This window comes from Myodes glareolus, chromosome 13 (assembly GCF_982192425.1).
Source record: "Myodes glareolus chromosome 13, mMyoGla1.1, whole genome shotgun sequence".
Lineage (NCBI taxonomy): Eukaryota > Metazoa > Chordata > Mammalia > Rodentia > Cricetidae > Myodes > Myodes glareolus.
In genome coordinates, this window is record NC_142038.1 from 48,185,767 (window position 1) to 48,207,772 (window position 22,006).

The 22,006-nt window shown below is 47.6% G+C and overlaps 1 protein-coding gene across 6 annotated transcripts in view; it reads left to right on the forward strand.

Annotated features, from left to right (window-relative positions):
- Window positions 1-5,229: 5,229 nt before the first annotated feature.
- The window catches only part of Fgf1 (fibroblast growth factor 1), a 103,195-nt gene continuing 86,418 nt past the window's right edge, over window positions 5,230-22,006 (forward strand). Inside the window, exons 1-3 of one of the 6 annotated variants that reach the window (XM_087896090.1) lie at window positions 5,230-5,538; window positions 8,750-8,851; window positions 19,559-19,708. The gene's annotated coding sequence lies outside the window, so the exon portion shown is untranslated. Of the gene's footprint in view, window positions 5,539-7,692; window positions 7,708-8,749; window positions 8,852-19,558; window positions 19,709-22,006 lie in introns of those variants that run through there. The other 5 variants (XM_087896085.1, XM_087896087.1, XM_087896086.1 and 2 more) reach the window with 5 other exon arrangements.

The following is a 22,006-nucleotide window of genomic DNA, read 5'->3' on the forward strand; positions in this document are numbered from 1 at the left end:
ATTGCAGAGTGCCGAGAGATGGACCGACTGGTGTTTACTCAAGGCATCCCGGACTACTGGGAGGCTGGGATTTAATAGGAAGGAGTCCTACTTACCCCCATTGCTCCCTGCAACTCAGCCTATGGTTCTCATATTTTAAACTGGTGTCTTGGACTGGTTTCTTTCCAAGTGTTTTTCTGGTTTTTTTTCCCCCTTTGGACTAGGTAATAATTATTTTGTTGTTGTGACTTAGTCCTTGGTTTGAGAGAGGGTCTCACTGTGTAGCCCAGACTGGCCTTGGATCTATCCTCCTGCTTCAGTTTGGTAAGAGCTGGCTTTACAGGTGGGGGGCCATCCATCACATCTGGCCCAAGAAGGTTTTGTTTTGGTTGTTTCTTTCTTAGCACCAGTATGGAAAATCGGGATATCGTATTTTAAAAGCCCATGATTCATCTTTTGTTTCTTGGACTGACAACTGGCGATACTGGGGCCCTCCTGCCCCCGCTCTCCCCCCCCCCCCCCCGCCTCCCTGCCTCCACCAAGGACCCAGCATCCACAACTCCCACAGGTGCAGCTGCATGCACACCTGGCTGCATCTTGATTTACGCCACCTACCATCCGGTTAGGGCAGACAGAAGACATCTGCCCAGTGTTCCCAGTGGCAGGAACAGGAACAGCAGAAAAACTGAAAATGAAATCTCCAAAGCGTCAGAGGCAGAGAGGTCCCGGTGAGCCACCAGGAAAAGGCCCAGAGGATGAGGGCACTCAGGGCAGCAGGCTCAGTAGATGGGACATTTACTCCTGCTGGAAAAGACAGCTCAGGAAGTGAGAAATTAGACCCAGCTCAGCATGCCTCCATGGAGAAAAGCTGGAATCCAGTGCCTACCAAATGAGGGAATGCCTGTAACCTCTACTCTTGGGCCAGGACCCCCACAGGACTGTACCTTAGGACTGAATGGATTGGAAGCAGACGGGGTTTCACAAAGCCTCAGCCAACATCCAATTAACTTAATTCATCAAATTAGAATGAGGTGATCCCAGACTGCTATGGCTCCCAGGTGTCTTGCAGAAGCAATGTAAATACTCTCTGGAGAAATATAATAACATCCTATAACATCCAAATACGCCTCTCATTACTTCTACTAACAATTTTCACATACAATTTCAGCATATATAAAAATAAACAAGGGCACATGGAAATAAGACAATATGGAAGCAATTCAGCAGAAACAACTCTAATAGGAAAAGTACCAGAGATCTCCAGTAATTTGGAGTTAGCAGAAAAGACTTGAAAATAACTGTGGTTGGGTTAGTGAGATGGCTCAACAGGAAAAGATACTTACCACTAAACCTTGGTGAGTTAAGTTGAAAGAAGTGACTCCTAAAAGTTGTCCTCTGACTTCCGTACGTGCTTCGTGGCATCCATGTGCCCATATCATGCATATACAAAAACACAAAACAAATACATATAAAAATTTCATATTATATTTACTGAATGAGATAAAATACATAAGAAATAGAGAGCTAAAAACTATGAAAAGATGACAATTTAATAAACTAACAAAATAGAACTTTAGAACTGGAAAATAATATTACAAAACTTCAGTTGGGTGGGATGGCAGAAGTAGCTGGGTCTTGATGATCTGGAGGTCAGCCTGGTCTGCACAGCGGGTTCTTTGCCAACAAAGGCTACGTAAAGAGACCTTGTCTCACAAACAATAAACAACAACAAAACACAGTAGCTGAACGTAGGAGCCTGACAGACTAGACACAGCTGAAGGAGGTGTGGGTCAGAAAAAGACATCAGGATAAACACAGAGGAACGACACGATGTAAAACGGCTATCGGGGAAAAAAAGAGGAGTAAACGGCGAAGACCGAGATTGTAGAAGTGAGAGAGCGGGGAAGCAGCAAGAGCCGAAGGGAAAGTGGTGGAGACACTGCCAACAGCGGCTAAAGGCACAACTGACACATTCTGAAAGCCCAGAGAGCCACAGGCAGGACACGTTTTTTGAAAAAGCCACTTTCAAGTGCATTACAGTAAAATAGGTAAAAACCAAACACAAACAGAAAATTAGTTAGAGATAGCCACCGTGGCTTTAACAGACAGAAACCAGGAAAGGAGAAATCAGCGAAACCCGAACAGCTCGGGTGACAAAAGAAACCAGCTGTCAGCCTAGAACCCCACGCCCAGGGGAAATGGCCTCTAGTGTTTAAAAAGAAACTAATGGGCCGAGCGGTGGGGGTGCACACCTTAACCCCAGCACTCGGGAGGCAGAGGCAGGCGGATCTCTGTGAGTTCAAGGCCAGTCTGATCTACAGAGCTAGTTCCAGGACAGTCAGAGCTACACAGTGAAACTCTGTCTCGGAAATGAATGAAACACAATTTTTTTTTAAAAAAAAAAAAAGAAGTTAATACAGGTTCAGGAACTTTTACTAGCACAAAAATGAAAGGATGTTCTTTGTGGAAAAGCAAAAGCAATTGAAGACAACAGATTATGGCAATGCAGGGCAGAGATGTAACATAACAATGCCTGCCGGGATCTAAAAACCACGAAGGTATCTTAGCAGCGCATACAGACCAGCAGAGGGGTTAAATGGAATGAGAACGAAAATGCTCAAAGGTTCTTGCAATACTATGGGAAAAGACAGAAGTGCCAACTAACCCTAGACACTGAGAATTTGTGATTCTGCATTGTCGTCTCTAGAGCCACCTGCAAAGAACAGCCGGGGGATAGACAATCTCCAGCGCAGTGGAGGAGAGAACACAATATTCAATTGCTGCAAGAACAGCAAGAAAGAATAAAAGAGCACAGAACACACACACAATAAATGCCATTTAAAACTAGGAGAACAGAGGCAGGAGGATTGGCATATATGTGAAAACCCTGTCACAAGCAAATAAAATGAATAAATAAATAGATAGATAATAAATAAATAGTGAAATAATTAATAAGATGGGCATTTAAAGACAGGAGTGGTGGCTTATGCGTGTGGCCCAGCTACTCCAGAGACTGAGGCAAGAAGATCATAAATTTGAGGCCAGCTTGGACAGTTTAGAAAGACTTTGTCTCAAAGTAAATAAAAGGGGCTAGGGATGTAGCTCGATGGTAGAGCACCTGCTTAGCATTCGAAGGCTCTGGGTATAATTCCCAGTACGGAGAGGAAGAGCACACTAGGCTTAAGTCTAGGAAGATTGGCTATCACATTAAATGTAAATGAACCAAGTGATTTAATTAAAAGTCAACCAAAGAACTGGCTGAAACTTTATGCACTGTTCATAAAAAGTCTGAAACTTTATGTTAAAATGAAATTATAGAGTGGTAATATAAACGCTAATAAAATTATAATAAAGTTAATAGGACTTACAGTACTATGGGGCAAAGACTTTTAGACTAAAAACAATATGACGATAAAGAGGAATACATGATTATAAAAAGTTTAATTCCCAATGGTTATAAAATTTGCATATACCATATAATACAGCTTCAAATGTATAAATATGACAGTGAAGTGAATAGATAAATGAGCAAGGATCTATGTGTATTATTTGAACAGGCTTAGCAAACTTTATTCTGTGAACCCAGCAATTACAGGATTCATGTTTTCCTAATATTTATGGCCTCGCCACCTTGCAAGAAAACAATAGCCCTGAAATGCCCTACCTCATTGTCTGTATATATAGGACTTTCTTTGGCCACTGAAATGTGAGAAGTCACTTCCAGTGTATTGGTAAGCATCTCTCCTCTCCTTCCTGAAAACAGTTTTCGAGCTTCTTCAGTCCAAGTACTTGACACGGAGCCAGTCTTCCCAGCCAACTGCAAATGGATGCGTCAATATTGGTGAACGTATTAGGCAGAGGCAGTGTGATCTAAAGAAACACAATCAACGGGATGCATGAACATGCACGTGTGTGTGCACGTGTCTGATGAAACGGGAGTTTACTAGAATAGGTTTATATGATAGGCCATCTGTGTGCTGGGACACTGGAGAGGCAGAGACCCCCCCATAGCTGCCCAGTCCAGGAATCTGGATGATTTAGCAGTCTCAGTCCAACACTGAAATCCCTGGAGAGTTGCTGACGGTCAATCTTCATTGGGAGGCCAGAGAAGCGGGAGTCTATCGGGGGAGATCGGCACAGCACGCCTAAATGAACTTTCTCAGGAGGTAGTGAAGGTGGCAGCTGACTCTACTTCCTCCTTCCACCTCCTCCTATCTGGGCTGCCGGGAAGACGTGCCACCCTACTGAGGGAAGGTCTTCCCAGCCCTGAGTCAATTCTCTCTGAAAACACCTTCACAGACACACCTAGAGATATGTTTCCACCCTGATTCCAAGGATCCCAAGCTGACAAGCAAGTTTTCCCAGCCTTTGTTACCTTCAGTCACTGGGAGAGTATTTATAACCAGAGCATATTCAGGTCTTCCCTGAGTTAGAGACGGAATGGGAGCGGTGCTTTTCCTGGGTTAGGAGGTAAGCTGGTTTGGAAAAGGGAAAGCAGACCCCAGGAGAGCTTAGGAAGTTTGTTGCAGGTGATTTTATTTATTTATTTACTTATTTATTCATTCATTGGTGTTCTTTTGTTTGTTTTTGTTTTTGTTTTGTTTTGTTTGAGACAGGGTCCCTCTCCATAGCCCTGGCTATCCTGGAACTCACAGGCTTTGTAGACCAGGCTGGCCTCGAACTCAGAGAGATCTGCCTGCCTCTGCCTCCTGAGTGGGAGTTAAAGGCGTGCGCTACCACTGCCTGGCCGTGGTTGAGATACTTGAATGTTAGCAGGGATGGAGAGAGTGCATTTTGAGAACCTAATCCAGTGAGAGAGGAGGAAGAGGCAGAATGCCACCACCAGCGACCCAGCTAGTTTGGCTTGATTCTCATGCCCTCTAGAGGTAGCCGTGATTAGGAGTTTGGTGAGAATTTCTCCTGGATCACGTGCCCATATGAAAAGCTGTCAGTGTCTTGTCACAGCAGCAGGAAACCAAACACGGCAGTCTCTCTTTCTTTCTCTTAACTGTCTAGAAGCCCCTTTCCTGAGTTTCTCCATGATTTTTTTTCCAAATTCTTGGAGCATTATTCTTGGTTTAGATTTCATGTCCTCCGAGCCAGCTGCCTTTGCTCATTTCGCCACGAACAAAGCCGGCTCCCAGGGTCAATGTCCATTGTGCATTCTTGCCTCATTAAATACCCACTGTGCTCGTACTTCAACAAGCTGAATTTCGTGGCTCATTTGAGTAATTATTAACCTGCTTCCTTTGCTCAGTGTCCTAAAGGTAGCCATGGCAAGGAAGTCAGCATATAGCAAGCTGGATTTTGCTCACTGTGTTTATATCTGGGGTCCAAAGGCCTGACAGAGGGTGGATGCTCAGTGCATGGATCATGACCCTGCCACTGGCAGGCAGCAATAGCCAGCCCTGGTGAGCAGCAATCTTCATGAATTTTTGCTCTGTTTTCTGAAGCAACTCTGAAAATGCCCCCCGAACGTAGAATTTGATAGGTTAAGTGACATCTATATCGATCGCTTCGAGGCTCAAAGAACGTGGCAGAAGAGGAAGCAGAAAGAAGGTAAGAGCCAGAAGACAGGGAGGGGTGCTGCAGAATGAATTCTTTCCACTATGGCATGGGTATTACACTCATGAAACGGCAGCGGTTGCCGTTACCTGTATCAGACATGCGCAAGACTGGGCCTGACAGCGTTCTGACATACATGGAGAGGGGCCCAAGAATCCCCACCTTCCCCTGAGGAACTATAAGTAGTTCCTGCTCACAAGAGGAGGCAGACAGTGTCTTCAGTGGTCTGGCTAACAGTAAACTGCTCCTGATCTCATAATCTCTCACCCATGTCCATGTAACTGACCATAAGTAACTTAGTCATGAATGCGTGAGCACACACACACACACCGTGAAAATAGAAAGGGGGCTAATTAGAAAGAAAAGGTTAGAGGAGAAGGGAACAAGGAAAGGTAATAGGAGGTGACTTTGATCAAAATACCTTACGTGCACTTACAGAATTCTCAAAAAATTAATTACTAAAAGGGTCTAAAAGCCCACAAGTTTAAGGTCTAGGTAGGCTATAAAGTGAGTTCAAGTCTAGCCTAGGCAACACAAAACTCAGGCTCAAAATCAAAAGTTAAAAAAAATAAATAGCTAAGGCTAAAGCCAGTGGTGGAGTGCTTGCCTAGCGTGGATAAAGCTCTGGGTTCAGTTCCCAGCACAGCACCAGATAAAATTGTTCAACTCAGAAGAGAAGTCAAATCCCTCATTTTTTTTCAAACACATGATTTTAGAAAAGCGCTATGTTAATTTTCACAGTCAAGTTCATACGGCTTGAAGGTGAGAACCTCCAGCATATCATAAATACTGGAGTTTAAACTGACACTGGGACAATATTCTTCAAGAATATCTACATTTTTTCCAGGCAGAGGTGGCGCATGCCTTTAAACCCAGCACTCAGGAGGCAGAGGCAGGTGTATCTCTGTGAGTTCGAGGCCAGCCTGGTCTACAAGAGCTAGTTACGGGACAGGCTCCAAAGCTACAGAGAAACCCTGCCTGGAAAAACAAATAAACAAACAAAAAAAGAGTATCTATTCTTATGGGACTGGGGAGAAGCATTTGTGGCAGCAAACCAGAACATCTGAGTTTGCATACTAAATATGGTGGAAAGTTTGTCACTACGGGGCACGTGTGTCCCCTTAACACTGAGATGCAGAGGCAGAAAGGTCCTGGGGGGCTTGCTGGCCAGACAGGCTAGCCGAATCCACAGGCTCAGGTTTCAGCAAGAGACCCATTTTAAAGGCTAAGGTAGAGAACAATACAAGAAGACAGCCGACACGCCCATAAAACAGTTGTACACATATCACGCATGCACACGCACGTGCACACACACACACACACACACAAACACACAGGGGTGGGATGTTTTTTCTAATACTACCTTGAATGGCTTTTGCAGGTCTAGCAATCAATAGTGAACTTATGGGGGAAATGGTTGTTTAATGAGGAAATGCTTAATTTATCATTAAAGAAAACTGATTTAAATCATCAAAGGAAACGTCTGGATCATTAGGGAACCTGGAGATTTTTTCTTTTTTCATTTTGGGCAAAGACACCGTACTAAGATTTGCAAGGGTGGTTTGAATTCTCAACTTTTATACAAAAGGGGAAGAATTAATATCGGCACAAACACATTCCCTGGCAAAGTAATTTTCGGAGGGCCTGGGAAAGGTTTCTAAAAACTCATTTTTGAGATAGCCGGTAGAGAATTGCCCTGGTGTAATGGCACAAAGAGCCTGAAGAGGGCAGTGTTGGACAAGCAGTTGAGTGCTATCTCTGGCTCTTCCTCAAGAAACTGGGCACTTGAGCTCAGACCGGTTGGGAGACCAGCCTGGGCAGCTCGACCCAGCTAGCTCTGTTTGCACAGTGAATCACACGCAGGGAAATGTCTCCAAGGACAAGGGAGAGCAGAGATTCCATCCTGTACCTAGACTCAGCCTGAGACAGTTAACACACAAAAAAGCTATTCTGTCTCCCTTTCAAAAACTGAATTTGGGGATGTAATTGAAGGCTGAATGAATGGGTCCGATTCACCCCTGAGGCTCTTGTTCCTTCGTTCTGGGGTGGGGGCGGGGGGGGAGTGGCAAAATCTTAACCAGAGAAGGCAGCAGAGCAAAGTGGTCAAAAAGCGCCAGCCCTGGAGGCAGACAGTCTGGAGCCAGCACCTCAACCTTTCTGAAGGTAAGGTTCGGCCTTTCCACATCTCCGCTTCCCTGGCTGCCACACAGAGCAAAGGGTTGGCTGCCCCGAGGATGAAAGGGGCTGGGGCAGGGGAGAGACGGCATTCAGGGCATTCAGCGAGAGCCCAGAAGAGCCGCGACAGTGGAGAGACGAGGTTAAGGTGCACGCCATCAGGTCAAGCACGCCTGCTTCAGCTCTCCAGTCCCGTTCAGTGACGAAGAATGGGAGGTGAGAAATCCACCCACTTCAACGCTGTACTCCACAAGCCTAGGAAACAGGAACTACCAGGAGCGCGAGGGAGAATTGGGCGCTTGGTCACTGAGCCTAGCTTTCCCGCACCGTTTGCACAACGCCGTCTAGTCTCAGGGTCCGCCCCGTGTTGACTAGAGGGTCTCCTTGTTCGGACTAGTGTGTATGCCTATGTGGCATGACCACCAGCCTCAGAACCCACCTGCTTCACATGCAGAAGGGAAGACAGTTCCCGTTGCATGCTCTGTGACGTTTCGGAGGGTAGCGATCAACTAGTTGAAAAAGCATGCGGAGTTGCAAAAGTTGATCAGAGCAAGACCCCCACCACCACCACCACCACCAATCTCATGTGAGAGAAGGGACAAGGGCAAGTTCAGAGCAGGGCATAGACACAACTTGGCCAACATACTTGTCCTTTCACCTGGCAGCTGTCCAGCCCCCAAATAGCCTGTGTGTCTAGTCCAAAAATAAATCACATCAGAGGGGAAATGAAAGAGCATGGGCTCTTGGCCTTGGCCTTCTGTAGGCATACCAATGCCAGCCAGCCTTTCAGGGGCTGGACAGGGTGGCCCTACCTTCCTCCCGGGGGCCCCAAGGCCAAGAAGCCACCTGCTAAGTGGCCAGTGGGGTGTAGAGTTTCACCCAGCCTTTCCCTTGGAGAGGGGGTGTCTCCTCAGCTCCTTTCACACCATAGAGAGAAAGGACAAGTGGCTCAGCAGCCTCCAGGGGATAAAGGCCTTCTTTTCTGGATGGACACTCCCTTCTAATGGTGAATGGAAACGCCCTTTTCCAGCAGGCTACTTGCAGTGCCCTGGGAGCCCAGTGTGATTGCAGCGGCTGTCACCACCCAGAAAGAAAGCCCCCCCCCCACGCACACAACACAACAGAGACAGAGGTGAGTGCCTACGCTCCTGCTCCTTGCCTTCTACTTCTTCCTCCCCCACCCTTCCCTCATCCTCCCCACCCCCACTCCCAGATCTGGGTCAAAGATAGGCTGGAGTCTTCAAAGATTCCTGCTTCTCATTCAGAGGCGAATTCACCCCCTAGAAAGAACTATATAGGACGAGTTCTTAGCCAGGAAGCAGGAAATTATTTCTAACCAGTGAATTATCTGTGCTCAGATCCAAGAAGAGGTTAACCAGGAAATTGTAAGCTAGCCAAATCCCATCACCATAAAGTTAATGCTTTCTAAAAGACACAGCGTGGAACAGGAAATGAAAGAAACAGCTGATTCTCCCCTAAGGAACACAAAGGAAAACAAAAGACAAAACTGAGACTTGCCAGTCTTCAGTTTCTTGCTCCTCCCTGGTGTTTCAGAGTCCTGCAAAATATACGTAATAGACTCAATAACTCCTTACTTTAAGAAAAAAAGGAGGGATGAAGTTAAGAGTCTGGGGAGAGTTACTGGGTAAGCGGAGTAGGGAGAAAGAGGGGCAGTTTGCATCTTGGTCTAGCCTTCTGCAACCCTGAGCCCACCACATGGATATATGCCCATTTGAAGATGAGTACAGGGACCACTATGCCCAGCACATGGGTTCTGTTACTGCAGACCTAGGCCACGCCGGGCGATGGTTTGCATATATCCATGCTAAGAAGACGTCATCAAAACCCCAACAGCAGTCATGTCCTTGCATAAATCTGGATTCTGTCAATGATCACAATCTAAACTGAGAGTGAAGAGACTCAGGCGAAAAGATGGTATATATCTCTCTCATGTTGCAAGCCGAGGCTTTGGTACGGTGGCGCTAGGTGGGAAGGTGATGGCATCCTGAGTCCTTCTCGCTCCATCCTTTGCCTTTGGCTCCTGGTCATGTTCTGTTCCCAGAAGGACTTGCGGTGATGGTGGCAGTGTGGTTGCCAACAACTCAGTCCATATCCCGCTGACATCCCGCTCCAGCTGGACTTAGGCTTGGGTCTCACAGAACCAACGTGGAAAGGCCCGCATCTATTGCTGCCGTGGGGTAGGGGTGTCATCTTCTCCAACACCACCTGGATTGAGAGTAACAAGGATGACTCCCCAAAAGGCAATCCAAGTGTTCATCCCCAGAGAAGGGGGCTGGTTACAGGAGCCAGGACCAACAGTTGCCACTATGTGGCTCTTTCTGCGATGGTAACTTCAGTCTCCCTTCTCCTTTCATTCATCCGCATTATTGATAAGAAATTTCAGAGGAAGGATAATTGTTGGTAGAACAGATCACTAAGAGACGCCTGCCTTGTTGTACCCAGAGACCCCTGGCAGTGAGGAAGGAACTAACACCAGAAAGCTTATGCTGGCTCAGGTCTAGACCAGCCCCATGCTCTGACTCCTCTAGGCCGTCACTCACTGCCTGTGCCGTACATATTGCTCTGTCCTCCACTCCCTTGTCCACGATCCTCCCTCCGCTCTATTGATGGAATTCATCTTGCCTTGCGTCTGCCAGCCTCAGAGTACTGCTTCCCTTGTGGCCTTGCCCAACCCTTCCAGACACTTCTGCCTTCTCTCTTCTCTGAACCTGAACGGCATTGTCAGGACTGCTGTTTGTTTATGATTCTTTAAGAACCCCACGAGGAGCTGGACATGGTGGTGCACGCCTTTAATCCCAGCACTTGGGAGGCAGAGGCAGGCAGACCTCTGAGTTTAAAGTCAGCTTGGTCTACATAGGAGTTCCTGGCCAGCAAGGGCTACACAGTGAGACCCTGTCTCAAACTTCATAATGTTTAGTTTCTTTTCCACCTGAATTTTTCAACCTTGGGGGAAAGGTAAATTTTGTTCCCAGGCCTTTTTCTAGTATCTTCTGAATAACTGGTGTCCAATTAAGTGAGTCCAACTAATTGACCAACAGAACATTAGCCTGCTTGCGGGCCTCAATTCTGACTTTAAAGGTAACGTAACTCCAGCGAACATTGGTAAAGCTCGGGATGCAGGTAAAGCCCCTGTAGCACCATCCCACAAAGTCTCCACAGTGAATCTGCCCACTAGGCACGTTCTACTACTACGTCATTTCAGGTGGGGGAGGTACACGTCCTTGCGCATACAACCAGTGAGTGCTGATGTTGGGGTGTGCCCCAGGCATGTCTGCCACTTCATTTCTGTTTCATTTAACATAGAGATGCCTCTCAGGGCCATCTCCTGGGGCCTGATTTTAAAGCCCAAGAGACCCAAGGAAGTTGGCAGACTACATAGGACCCTCAGATGTTTTAAGACACCTGTCACCTGACTTCTCAGTACTTCTCTACAGGAGGCCTTATTGGATTTGACCCCTCTCCAGAGGTCAAGGGATCACAGACTTGATGGAAGGAGGTACTCTAGGGTTCTGTAGAGAACAAGGTGCTTTACAGAGAAAGGGGGCAGGGTGATCAGTCCAAGAACTAGTTCAATGATAAGTTTTAGAATTCAAGTTTGCCCCTCTGGGCACTGGTCACTAGATGGGACACTGCCCTTTCTCCTGCCCCTGCCCTGTTCAGCACGGTCAAGCAGAAAAGGGCTAGACTTTTCCTTAGGGGATAGTCTCTGGGATTCAAGAGATGACCAGATTCTAATCTCAAGGGAAACCACATCTTAATGTCATCATAAATGGAGACTCAAACCATCCATGCTCTCAAGCCCCAAGCCATGGGCTCTGAGCTGAAACAGGAGCCTGGGTGCCAACAACACCCTCCATCTGGGAGCACACATTAACCTATTCATATGGACTTGACCCTCCAAAGAGTAGAGCCCATTGGACGTCTGCCATTCATCTTCACACTGCCCTGTAAGGGTCACAAGCTGGCATTGCCACCTTTCTGCTAGGGATGACATAATCCCCCTTGGACACTGAGACTGAGTCAAGTCCCAGGATCACCCAGAAGGTTCCAATGGAAAGGAAGCACTATGAGGGACTTAGCATCCATGCTGGCCTGCTTCTGTATAAGATTATGATGCAGAGACACATACACACATGCGTACACACAATACATGCATATACGAAAATGTGTGCTCTGAGCATCTCTCCTTTGAGTGTCTGAATCCCTAGGTTAATACTAAAGAGAAAGACCTCTGCAGGCAGGAGATGGCTCAGGGGTTAAGAGAACTTGCTGCTCTTGCAGGGAACCTGGGTTCAGTTCCCAGAACCTATATCAGATGGTTGTAGACCACCTGTAACTCAAGCTCAACAGGATCAGAAGCTGTTTTCTGGCTTCTGAGGGTACCTACATGTATGTAGTGCATACAGACATACTCAGGCACACATACATATACATAAATAATCTAAAAAACACTCTATATCTTCATATAAAACATTCATAGCATTATAATTTGTAATATATAGCCCTAAATATTTATCAGCTGGTAGATGGAGTAAAATGTGGTGTATCCTTACAATGAAACATTCAGCAGTAAAATTTAGAAATAAATTTTGATGCATACTACTACAATATTATTGAAATTTGAAGATATTATGCTAAGGGGAAAACCCTACATTGAATGATTGTATTTATACAAAATGGACAGGAAAGGAAATCTTCAAGACAGAAAGTAGATCTGCGGCTATCCGAGCCTGACAGGAAGGGGGAAATGTCAGCAGACCACTGAGGAACACAGAGCTTCTTTTGAAGTGACAAAAATGTTCTAAAGTGACTGTGCTTATGGCTCCATAGGTTTGTGACTATAGTAAGATCACCATGCTGAACACGTGATCTGTGGGGCATGTGAGTTATATCTGAATAAAACTGTTAAGAAATTGTTTTAGTTAGGGTTTCAATTTCTATGGAAAAACACCATGACCAAAAGCAACGTGGGGAGGAAAAGGTTAATGACAGGCTACAGTTCCACATCACAGTCCATCACTGAGAGGAGTCAGGGCTGGAGCGCTGACAAACAATCTGAATGACACATTTTCTCAACCAAGGTTCTTCTTCCCAGAGAACTCCAGCTTGTGTTAAGTTGTCAAACAAACAAACAAACAAACAAAAAAACCTAGCCACCACAGAAATTCAATGGGATCTTAACCCAGTGATAGGGGTTAGTTCAAGATGTGGTCTATTATGCTCTGGTAAGTTTAGGTCTCTCCTGCAGAGTGTGGGGACAGCCAATGGGAAGACCATAGATAGAAAAGAAGGGCCCAGGACTAGTCCCGCCTCCCTGCATAGGTCCGGTTAAAGGCTGTGTTGCTTGCATTGTTTTCTTTCTGCCAGGATTTCAGATCATGCCTCTGTAAACACTCACTGTCAATTCATCTCATTAACTTTTGCTGTGGTGCTACCTGGGACATTTCCCTAAGGTCTATCATCTTTTGCATGCAAGTTTCTGGTTCATTTAAATGGTGGACTTGGGATCCAGATAGGTTTGCTTGTTTTGTCAAACAGTAAGGCAGTTACCAAACCAGGCATTCTTACTGTGAGACTAAATTGGGCTTGGGGCATCTTGATTCTTTAAAAAAAAAAAGATTTATTAATTTATTATCTATACAACATTCTGCCTGCATATATGCCCACATGCCAGAGAAGGGTGCCAGATCTCATTACAGATGGTTGTGAGCCATCATGTGGTCGCTGGAAACTGAACTCAGGACCTTTGGAAGAGCAGCCAGTGCTTTCAACCATTGAGCCATCTCTCCAGACCTGCATCTTGATTCTTTCCAAAATTAAGTGTAAAAATGTGTGTGTGTGTGTGTGTGTGTGTGTGCAAACAAGCTTGCTTTTCTGGGGGATGGGGGTCATACTTTCATCATATTTTCAAGGGGCTTGAGACTGTCTAGATTTCATAGCCTGCTGTGGACCAGACTGCAGGGCTCTGGGCACCAGGCTCGCATTTGAGCCAGCAGCGCAGCCAGGGTGTTCCAGCCACACTTATCACTCCCAGAGACAGACAGCAGTGCCAGGTTCAGTTCTCAGTGTTCTCAGTGTGCTAAGGACAGCAGTGACTCTCATGCGCTTCCCCTTGGACCCCTAACGCAGAAGGGTTCTCATCCCTGGCCATCGGGTCAATGGAGCTGATAAGCCATGCTAGCTGACAAAACTTGGATTCTTTCTGTCCCAAAGACTTTGAGAAGGTTTAAGTTCAACACAGAAAAAACAAACTGCAAACCAAAGCACCATTACAAAGAAAGTGCTGGGTCCATCTGGGCAGGCTTGGCACTATGCAATGAGCAACGTACAAGTAACACAAGGAGTGAAGAGGTAAGCATGGGCTGAGCTGCGAGATGCGGTGGGACGCGTGAGCTTGGCTTTGCTCGTGCGGTAAAGGAAGGGTTCCAGATAGACGATTTGGAACAAAGAGAGAGGCAATCTGACTTACTTTTAGCAAGATTCTTCTGGACTGACCCATGGGGCTGAAGGGACAAAGGCAGAAAGACAAGTTAAAGGGAAGTTTCCGAAATCAATAAACCCAGAAAGAAAGACCGATGATTGGATGGACTACACCAAAGTCCCCAAATCTCATTCTGTAGCCCAAGCTAGCCTCGAACTCCCTGTCTTCTGCTCCCACCTCCGGACTGCTGGGATTCCAGGCCTGTACTACCTACCTCACAGGGCTTGAAGGTCTGTTTGTAAACAAAGAAGCAAGGAGCACTGTAAACGCACAGAGCGGGTTACTAAGTGTCATTATAGCCATGGGCACAAAGTCACCTTCTGCCTGAGAGAGCCAAACCCCACACCCCTGGTCATCTTCAGGGAAGACTGAACTGGTGAAGGCCACTTTATATGTTTTGGTACTGTATGTTCTCACAAGACCTTCGGCCTATGGAGTGTAATCACAGAGGCCGGATTTGGCAGTACAGGCCTGTAGTTCTCGGCTAGTAGGATGACAAAGCAGAAAGACTGTCTACACTGAGTTCAAAACCAGCCCAGGGAAACAAGTAGAATTTTGTATCAAAGCATGCTAAAGGCCTTAGGTTGGCTCCCCGGCACTGCAGAAGCAGGATGCAATGGCCTACATGTTTGTAATACCGGCACTGGGAAGGTGGGTCAGGAGTTCAAGGTCACTCTTAGCTTCCGTGGGAGTCTGAGGCCGGCCTTGGATACAGGAGACCTTGTCTCCAATAAAAGAAAAAAGAAACCAGAAGAAGCACTGGGGGGTGGGTGTCCTAAAGGGGCTGAAGCAGTTCACTTGTGCGAGGGGCCCTTTCCAAGTGTCCCACCTATAGCTGCTGGAAAAAAATTGGCTAATGCTCTTGGGTAAAAGTGAGGTGGGGCCAGGCACCCCTTTCTGTGAGCCACTGTACCCGGTGTACCCTCCAGCTTCGCTGATGTGTCTGTCCTTGAGGTTGCCTCGGGTAACTAATGCAATTTCTTGAGAATGTCTGCCGTGCTTCCCAGTCCACTTGGCAGCTGACTCACCAGGTGGCCAGGATGCCCTTGCTGAGTGGCCCCGGTTGGGCATAATCAGGCGGAAATGCTGGCTGCAGAGCCGCACTCAGCATCTGATTCCGCCTGTCAGCTGATTAGGATTTGTTGGGCCCTGAACAAGGTCAAAATGAGATTAGGAAGAAAATGCCGTGAGTCTGACAGAGCCTCACCGAGCGGCTTCTCTGCTTTGAACAGGATGAATGAAGAAGAAACTCTGAAACGCCAGTCTTAAGGGTCCAGGAGAAGATGCCAGGGTGGCTATTCTGCCTGAGAGGAAGAAAGTGTGCTTCCTGGCAACTTTCTAAAGCCTGCCAACTGATGCGGGTTGTGAGTCGGCTGTTCTGAAGCACTGAACATGAAATGGGTTGCGGGGGGGGGGGGGAGGAAGAAAAAAAAAATGCTGTCCTCTACTTTTATGAACCTTCTAAAGCAGTGGTTCTCAATGTGTGGGTCACAACCCCTTTGGGGGTCAAACAAACCCTTTCACATAGTCGCCTAAGACTATTAGAAAACACGGGCATTTATCGTCTGACTCCGAATAGTAACAATATTACAGTTATGAAGTAGTAACAAAAATAATTTCATAGTTGGGGGTCACCACAACATGACTTTTGACTGTATTAAAAGGTGGCAGCATTAGTGGCTTACAAAAGGGGGTGCCTGGCCTCTGCCTCATTGAGAAGCACTGTTCTAGAGCTCTCCCTAAGAATCTGGAGCCAGTTTCTGTAGAAGCAGTTGCCTGCGTGCTGGCCAAGTCTGGCTCTTAAGATTCGGAAGAAGGATGCCACCTCCGTTAACAACCCCAGCACTTTAGCCTTGGATAATTCTGGACAAGCCTGCATCTCCGAGGATAACCCCACCAGGAGTTTGGTCTGTCCTCAAAGCTCAATTGTTTTCTCTCTTCCTCAGGCCAGGCCACCATAGTGTATGTGATTTCTGCAAAAGGTCTTATTGTAACAGAGGGTTTTAAAGTGGCTGAAGAAGTTGGAGAGAAGATAGGATTTCTGTCACACACAGAAGGACCTTGAGAATCGTGGGTGCTTAATAAGTGGCTTTCATAGCTATTTTTTCCCAGACTATTTCCTGGTGCAGGGCTCAGGTCTATTCTAGGGCCAGACTTTCCTCCTGGGTAATCCCACAGTCTCTTCCCACTCCAGGTAAAAGCTGGACCAAGAGACATCACCTAGGATTTTAAAAACTCCATGCATATTGTTTCCAAGATAAGTATAGATCCTTTACACATGTTAACATAAACATATAAATTGAGGAATGTTAAAGGCAAAAAAATTTAAATGTCATCATTAAAAGAACTATATTATAAATGTATCTTAAAAAACTGAAGGTCCTTTTTGCAGAATTTGGACCATAAAATTGCTAAACATTATAGCACAGAAATCAGCGCACGTCAGTCATTAGGGATTGCATTGTGAGGTGTGTGAAATGAGATAACAGTTCCACTTGTACCTTCGAGTTGAGCATGCTAGCGTGTGCTTAGATCCATTTGATTGTCACGGTGCTCTGGAGTTTGCAGGGAGGCCACAAGTTGGAAATCTTATTGAGGTCCTTAGAAAAGAAAGAGCCCGGAGCCTGGAAGAGCTGAGTTGTCCAGGAGTGGCCAAGAACACAGTGTGCTCAGGTTAATGAGTATTAGACTAAACTAGGGAGAGGGAGGGTTAGTCACACAGTGACTCTGGGTGGAATGCTGGGTCTGTATCTTTTGTTCAGAAAGGGTCTTTGAGCGCATCATTACAATATTCCAAAGATTTTCCACGAGGTGGCTTTGTTCCATAGCTGCACAGTTCTCAGATTAGATCCACCGGCATGCTGGCCTGCCCCTGTCAGACACACGCTTGCTTGCACTCGTATTGTTTTTCTATTGCTGTGATAAATCACCATGACCAAGGCAACTTATAAAAGGAAGAGATTATTCAGGCTTACAGAGGGATGAGACCACCATGGCAGGAAAGCATGGTAGCAGGCAGGCAGGGCAGCAGCCAGGGCAGCAGGCGGGCAGGACAGCAGCCGGGGCAGCGGGCGGGCAGGGCAGCAGCTGGGGCAGCAGGCAGGGCAGCAGCTAGGGCAGCAGGCCGAGCACTCACTTCTGAAACCTCAAGCAGGAAGCACAGAGCAAGACAGCCAGGGGTGGTGTGTGGTTTTTGAACCCTCAAAGTCCACCCTTAGCAACATCCTTCCTCCAGCAAGGCCACATTGCCTAAGCCTAAGCAAACAGCACCACCAACTGGCAACCAAATATCCAAATGCCAGAGACTATGGGGGACATCTCATCCAGACCACCATAAACACCTTTTGGGTTAAACGCTTGTGGCTTCCTGAATCAGACCTGCAGAATCCAAAATGTGCACACTGTCATTTCCAGCCAGAATGAACTCTTCTTTCTCGGCTTGAGAGACTGAACAAGAAATACCTGACACCTGCCCTCATCTGAGTGAATCTCAAGGGTGCAATTTTCACACCGAAAACTTTGGATTTCAACATGTGACCCATTCTCCTGAATAAGAAAGTTGCTGGGGCCATGCTCACATACAGCACTGCGCGTGAGGGAAGCTGCACGTGGAACCCTCAGTCATGCTATGTGTGCGACACGTATAGTGGGGGAGGGGGGGCTGGAGGGAGACCGAAGCTGGTTCCCCTCTAGTTGGGGACCTAGCCAGCCTGGATTTCTTCTGCTCTTTCCAGGAAGACGAGGTTTGATATTAATGTGATGGCATCCCTCTGTAGGGCTTCTCTGAGAACCAGTCCTCGCTGACAGACCCGTGGTCAGAGCCATGTGATGTCTGAGCCTCTTGCCTCAGCTCTAGGAGCTGAGCTCCTCAGGATTCCTTACTCTGAAGGCCCAGCAATGGCCCTGGTTGCTCTTTCAGCCAAGAGACCCCACCCGCACTGTTAACTCTAACAAAACGCCCGACAGGAACAACTTATGTGCGGAAAGGCTCACGGTGGTTGATGGTTTCAGAGACATTCCAGTCCATCAGTGGTGGGGAAGGCATGGTGACAGGAGGGCAGAGTGGCGGCTGCCACATGGTACGGACCAGGAAGTGGAGAGAGCTAGACCCAGAGGCAGGGATAGGTACAATCTTCAAAGACCTGCTCCTACCGACCTCATTCTATCGGCCAGGCCCACTTAAAGACTCTGTAGCCTTTAAACTAGTGCCGCAAGCTAGAGACCAAGTAAGTGTTCAAAACATGTGAGTTTCAAATTCAGACTTTGTTCTCCCCCCTCCCCCCGCCACCTACCCTCCTTGGATTCGCTACCCCAGAGCGACTGCATTGATCAGGGAGAGAGACCTTGGAGTACATTGCCAGTTCCCTCAGATCCACGTGTCTCTCTCTATCTGAACCATCAGGTGAGCAGGCTGGAGCCCACACACGCATGAATGCTCACTCGTGCCTCCCGGGTTGAAATGCCTGTGCAAGGGAGGTTCTCTTCATCCATGATCAGATACAATCAATCATATGGTTCCAGCCGCTTTCTTTGAGCCGTGTCTTCTGAGTCCACTTCATTCTCTACCTTCCAGCCAGAGTCATATGTATTGTGAGACAACCATCCTTCCTTCCTCCTCCGTGGTATGAAGATGACATCTATGGTTCACTGAAGAGGTCCCAGGCTCACCTGAGGACCCCCTAATCTAGGCAGGATAGATGGGAACTGTGGTGATGAATGCTGGGGACACTCTCTGATGCCCTCCCTAGCCCTAACCTGGGGGCCACACTTTGCCAAGCTCCGCAGAATGCCCTCAGCGGGACTTGGCTCTGGGAACGGTGTAGACATATGGACAGACACTTACACCATGCGTGGGGACCAATGACAGAACAGAAAAGGGCTCCCTTTCGCTAGCCGCCCGGTTTTAGAGGAATGTCTTTCAACACTACCAGTTGTTTCCCTGGTGACAGAGGCTTCAAAATAAACAGGATTCTGCTCAGACGGTAATACACTGGGCTCGGGCTTCAGCCCCGAGACAAACCATGCTAAAATAACACCCGAGATAGTTGTTGTCACTGTCTGCCATTTCTGCAGTCCCCGGGTCTGCTGCAGACCGTCAAGAGCTAGAGACACTTAGAGCTTCGTGTAGACTGACGGGTGGGGTGCGGTTGGGTGGTGGTCTGCAGGCGGGGCCCCTCGGCTGATGAACAAGGGCCAGAGGCAGACCTAGAGGCCAGTGCTCTCCGCTCCCCCACCCACCTCCCTGCTTCCCACACAGCCCTCTGGGACTGGCATAGTGTCTGGAGGCGGTCCAGCAACCTGATGTGCATGCCACAGCCCGTCCCTCTCCCCACACAGAGCTGCAGTAATCCTGAGGTTCGGAGAGCCGGCTGAAGGGACAGTCTCGGCACAGGAACCGTGATACACACAGCAAAGGCAACCAAGCGAATTCCAATCCCCTTGTGAGCAAGCGGAGTGAGGAGAGCCCCCAGCCTGCCAATTCTTCAGGTAAGAATTAGGGAGTGCGTTAGCTCCAGAGCTGGGTCTGGCTGTTTTGTTCCAGAATGTGTATAAAGTTTGTAGAAAGGGGGAAAATGAGAGACAGAGAGGTGTTTTGAACTGTTAGCAGGGAGCCAGCATGCCTGCCAGTGTCTTGGAAGGGCTCCCCTATTTCTGGCTTGAACTGGGGTGCAGCCGGCTCTGGAAGAAAGGCCTGCTGAGAGCACAGACATGGAAAAATAGCACTTACAGGTTAGAGACTGCAAAAGTAATCCTACACCCGGCTGCCCTATCATCATCATTCCTCCAGCGCCAGGCTAAGAGAGCAGAGGGGGTGGGGAGCATCTGATGGACAGAAGCCCTGGATGCAGCCTTTGGGAGCTGTGGAAGCTGAGAGCTATGGCCACGGTGGGTCTGACTGGCACTGTCTTGCTGTGTCATGCTCTCTCTCCCCAACAGCCTAGAAACTCAGAGGCTTTGGAAAACCTGGGGGAAGTTCAGGTTTCTTTCGGCCGTTTCATAGAACAGCTGGAGGGTTTCGTAGGGTGGAGGCTGATGCTCCCTGCCCTGGCACCTGAGCTACTCAGCCCCTCCTAATCCTCCTTCACAGTGGCAGGCTCATCTCAGGACTCCTCCCTCAGACTCCCCAAGGGACTTGTACAAACCCAAAGTGTGCAAGGCTCCTGGACAGGAGGCCTTGAGACTCTCAGACCGCTGGGTGCTCGTGGAGGAATTTCAGGTATTTAGTCAAGGGCCATTCTACAAAGACCTCACCTCCCACCTCAGTCCTGAGAGTTCCCCATATCTCAGCTGAATGTACACCTTCATGCCTTCTTTAGGTCATTTAGCATCTGCCGTTTCTTCTCTTTCTTCCTATCTGCTTTGGTGACCAGGACCTTTGCTTTGCCTTTCTATGGGGATGTCATGGATGGGGGTTTAGCTCCTCATGCCGCAGTGGGGGAAAGACAGGCATCCCAAGAGAGGCTTCCCTGCTCCCTCACTCCCGGTTACTGCCATGGCTTGGCACTGTGGCAAAATGTTGAAAAGATAGCTCAGCTGGCAAAATGGCAAGCTTGAGGGTCTGATTTGGGTCTCCAGAAGTCACTGTCTTTTGGGCTTGGGGGATTTTGTTGTTGCTATTTTTTCAGTTGGGTTCAGGGGTAAATGCTTGAACGCCCAGTGCCAGGGAGGCAGAGACAGGTAGATCCCTAGGGCATGCCAGCCAGTCCAGTCCACTCATTGAGCTCCAGGAACCAGAAACCAAACGAGCAAAACCTAAGGTGGTAGCTCTTGAGGGATGACACCTGAGGTTGTCCTCTGGCCTCTGCATGCACATGTACACATGTGTACCTTGGAGTACACACACACACACACAAACACACACACACACACAGAGAGAGAGGCAGAGACAGAGACAGAGACAGAGAGACAGAGAGATTGAGAACAAATGACCTTGCTTTGGGAGTAGTGGTATCCAGGAAGATGTATGTATGGACAGTGTGGCTTGTTGAAGCCTCTGATTCCCAGCCACAAACTCCACTGAAGGCTTCACAGGAAAGGCCCCTCTAAAAGCTGTATGTTGGAAGACAAGTTCCACAGTTTATGCTGAGAAAGCAGGAACACTTTCTCCTGGTTGTCACTGCCTTTTAAAGTATAAACACACAGATCTGCTGGCGAAACACTAAAAGTAATACATGAAAAGTTAAGCAAGAGAAAAGGTTCGTGTTTGCATGTCCTTGCCTGCTTCTTTTAAGGATTTGAGAAAGCAGGGCATGGTTAAGTGGTCTGAGTCTCAGATGAGTGGCACCACCCATGCCCACGCTCTTTTCGGGAGTGATGGCAGGCGGGCACTTCGTCTACACTAGCAAAGGGATAGCCAACCTGGGGAGAGACGCTGAAGCCGGCCTCTCTGAGGACATGCATTCTGTGGACTCGGAATAAGTAAATAATCAAGGACCTGCCACCCTGTGTGCCAGCTGCCAGGAGGGCAGAGGGTATACCCACTTCTGCCTGTTGTCAAGGCATTGCTTAACTGACACAGTTCCCCTTGGTTTAAGTTGCTATGGCAGGAGACCACAGTCATTCATGCCATGGACATACCCTGATTTAAATAAAGCCATTATCTATTCACTGTACATAGACTGCAAGTGGGTAAATCTTTTTCCTTAAGAAAGGATTTACAAACAGGCAGGTTTTTTTTTTAAAGATTTATTTATACAACATTTATACAACATTCCTTCCATGTATGCTTGCATGCCAGAAGAGGGCACCAGATCTCATTAAAGATGGTTGTGAGCCACCATGTGG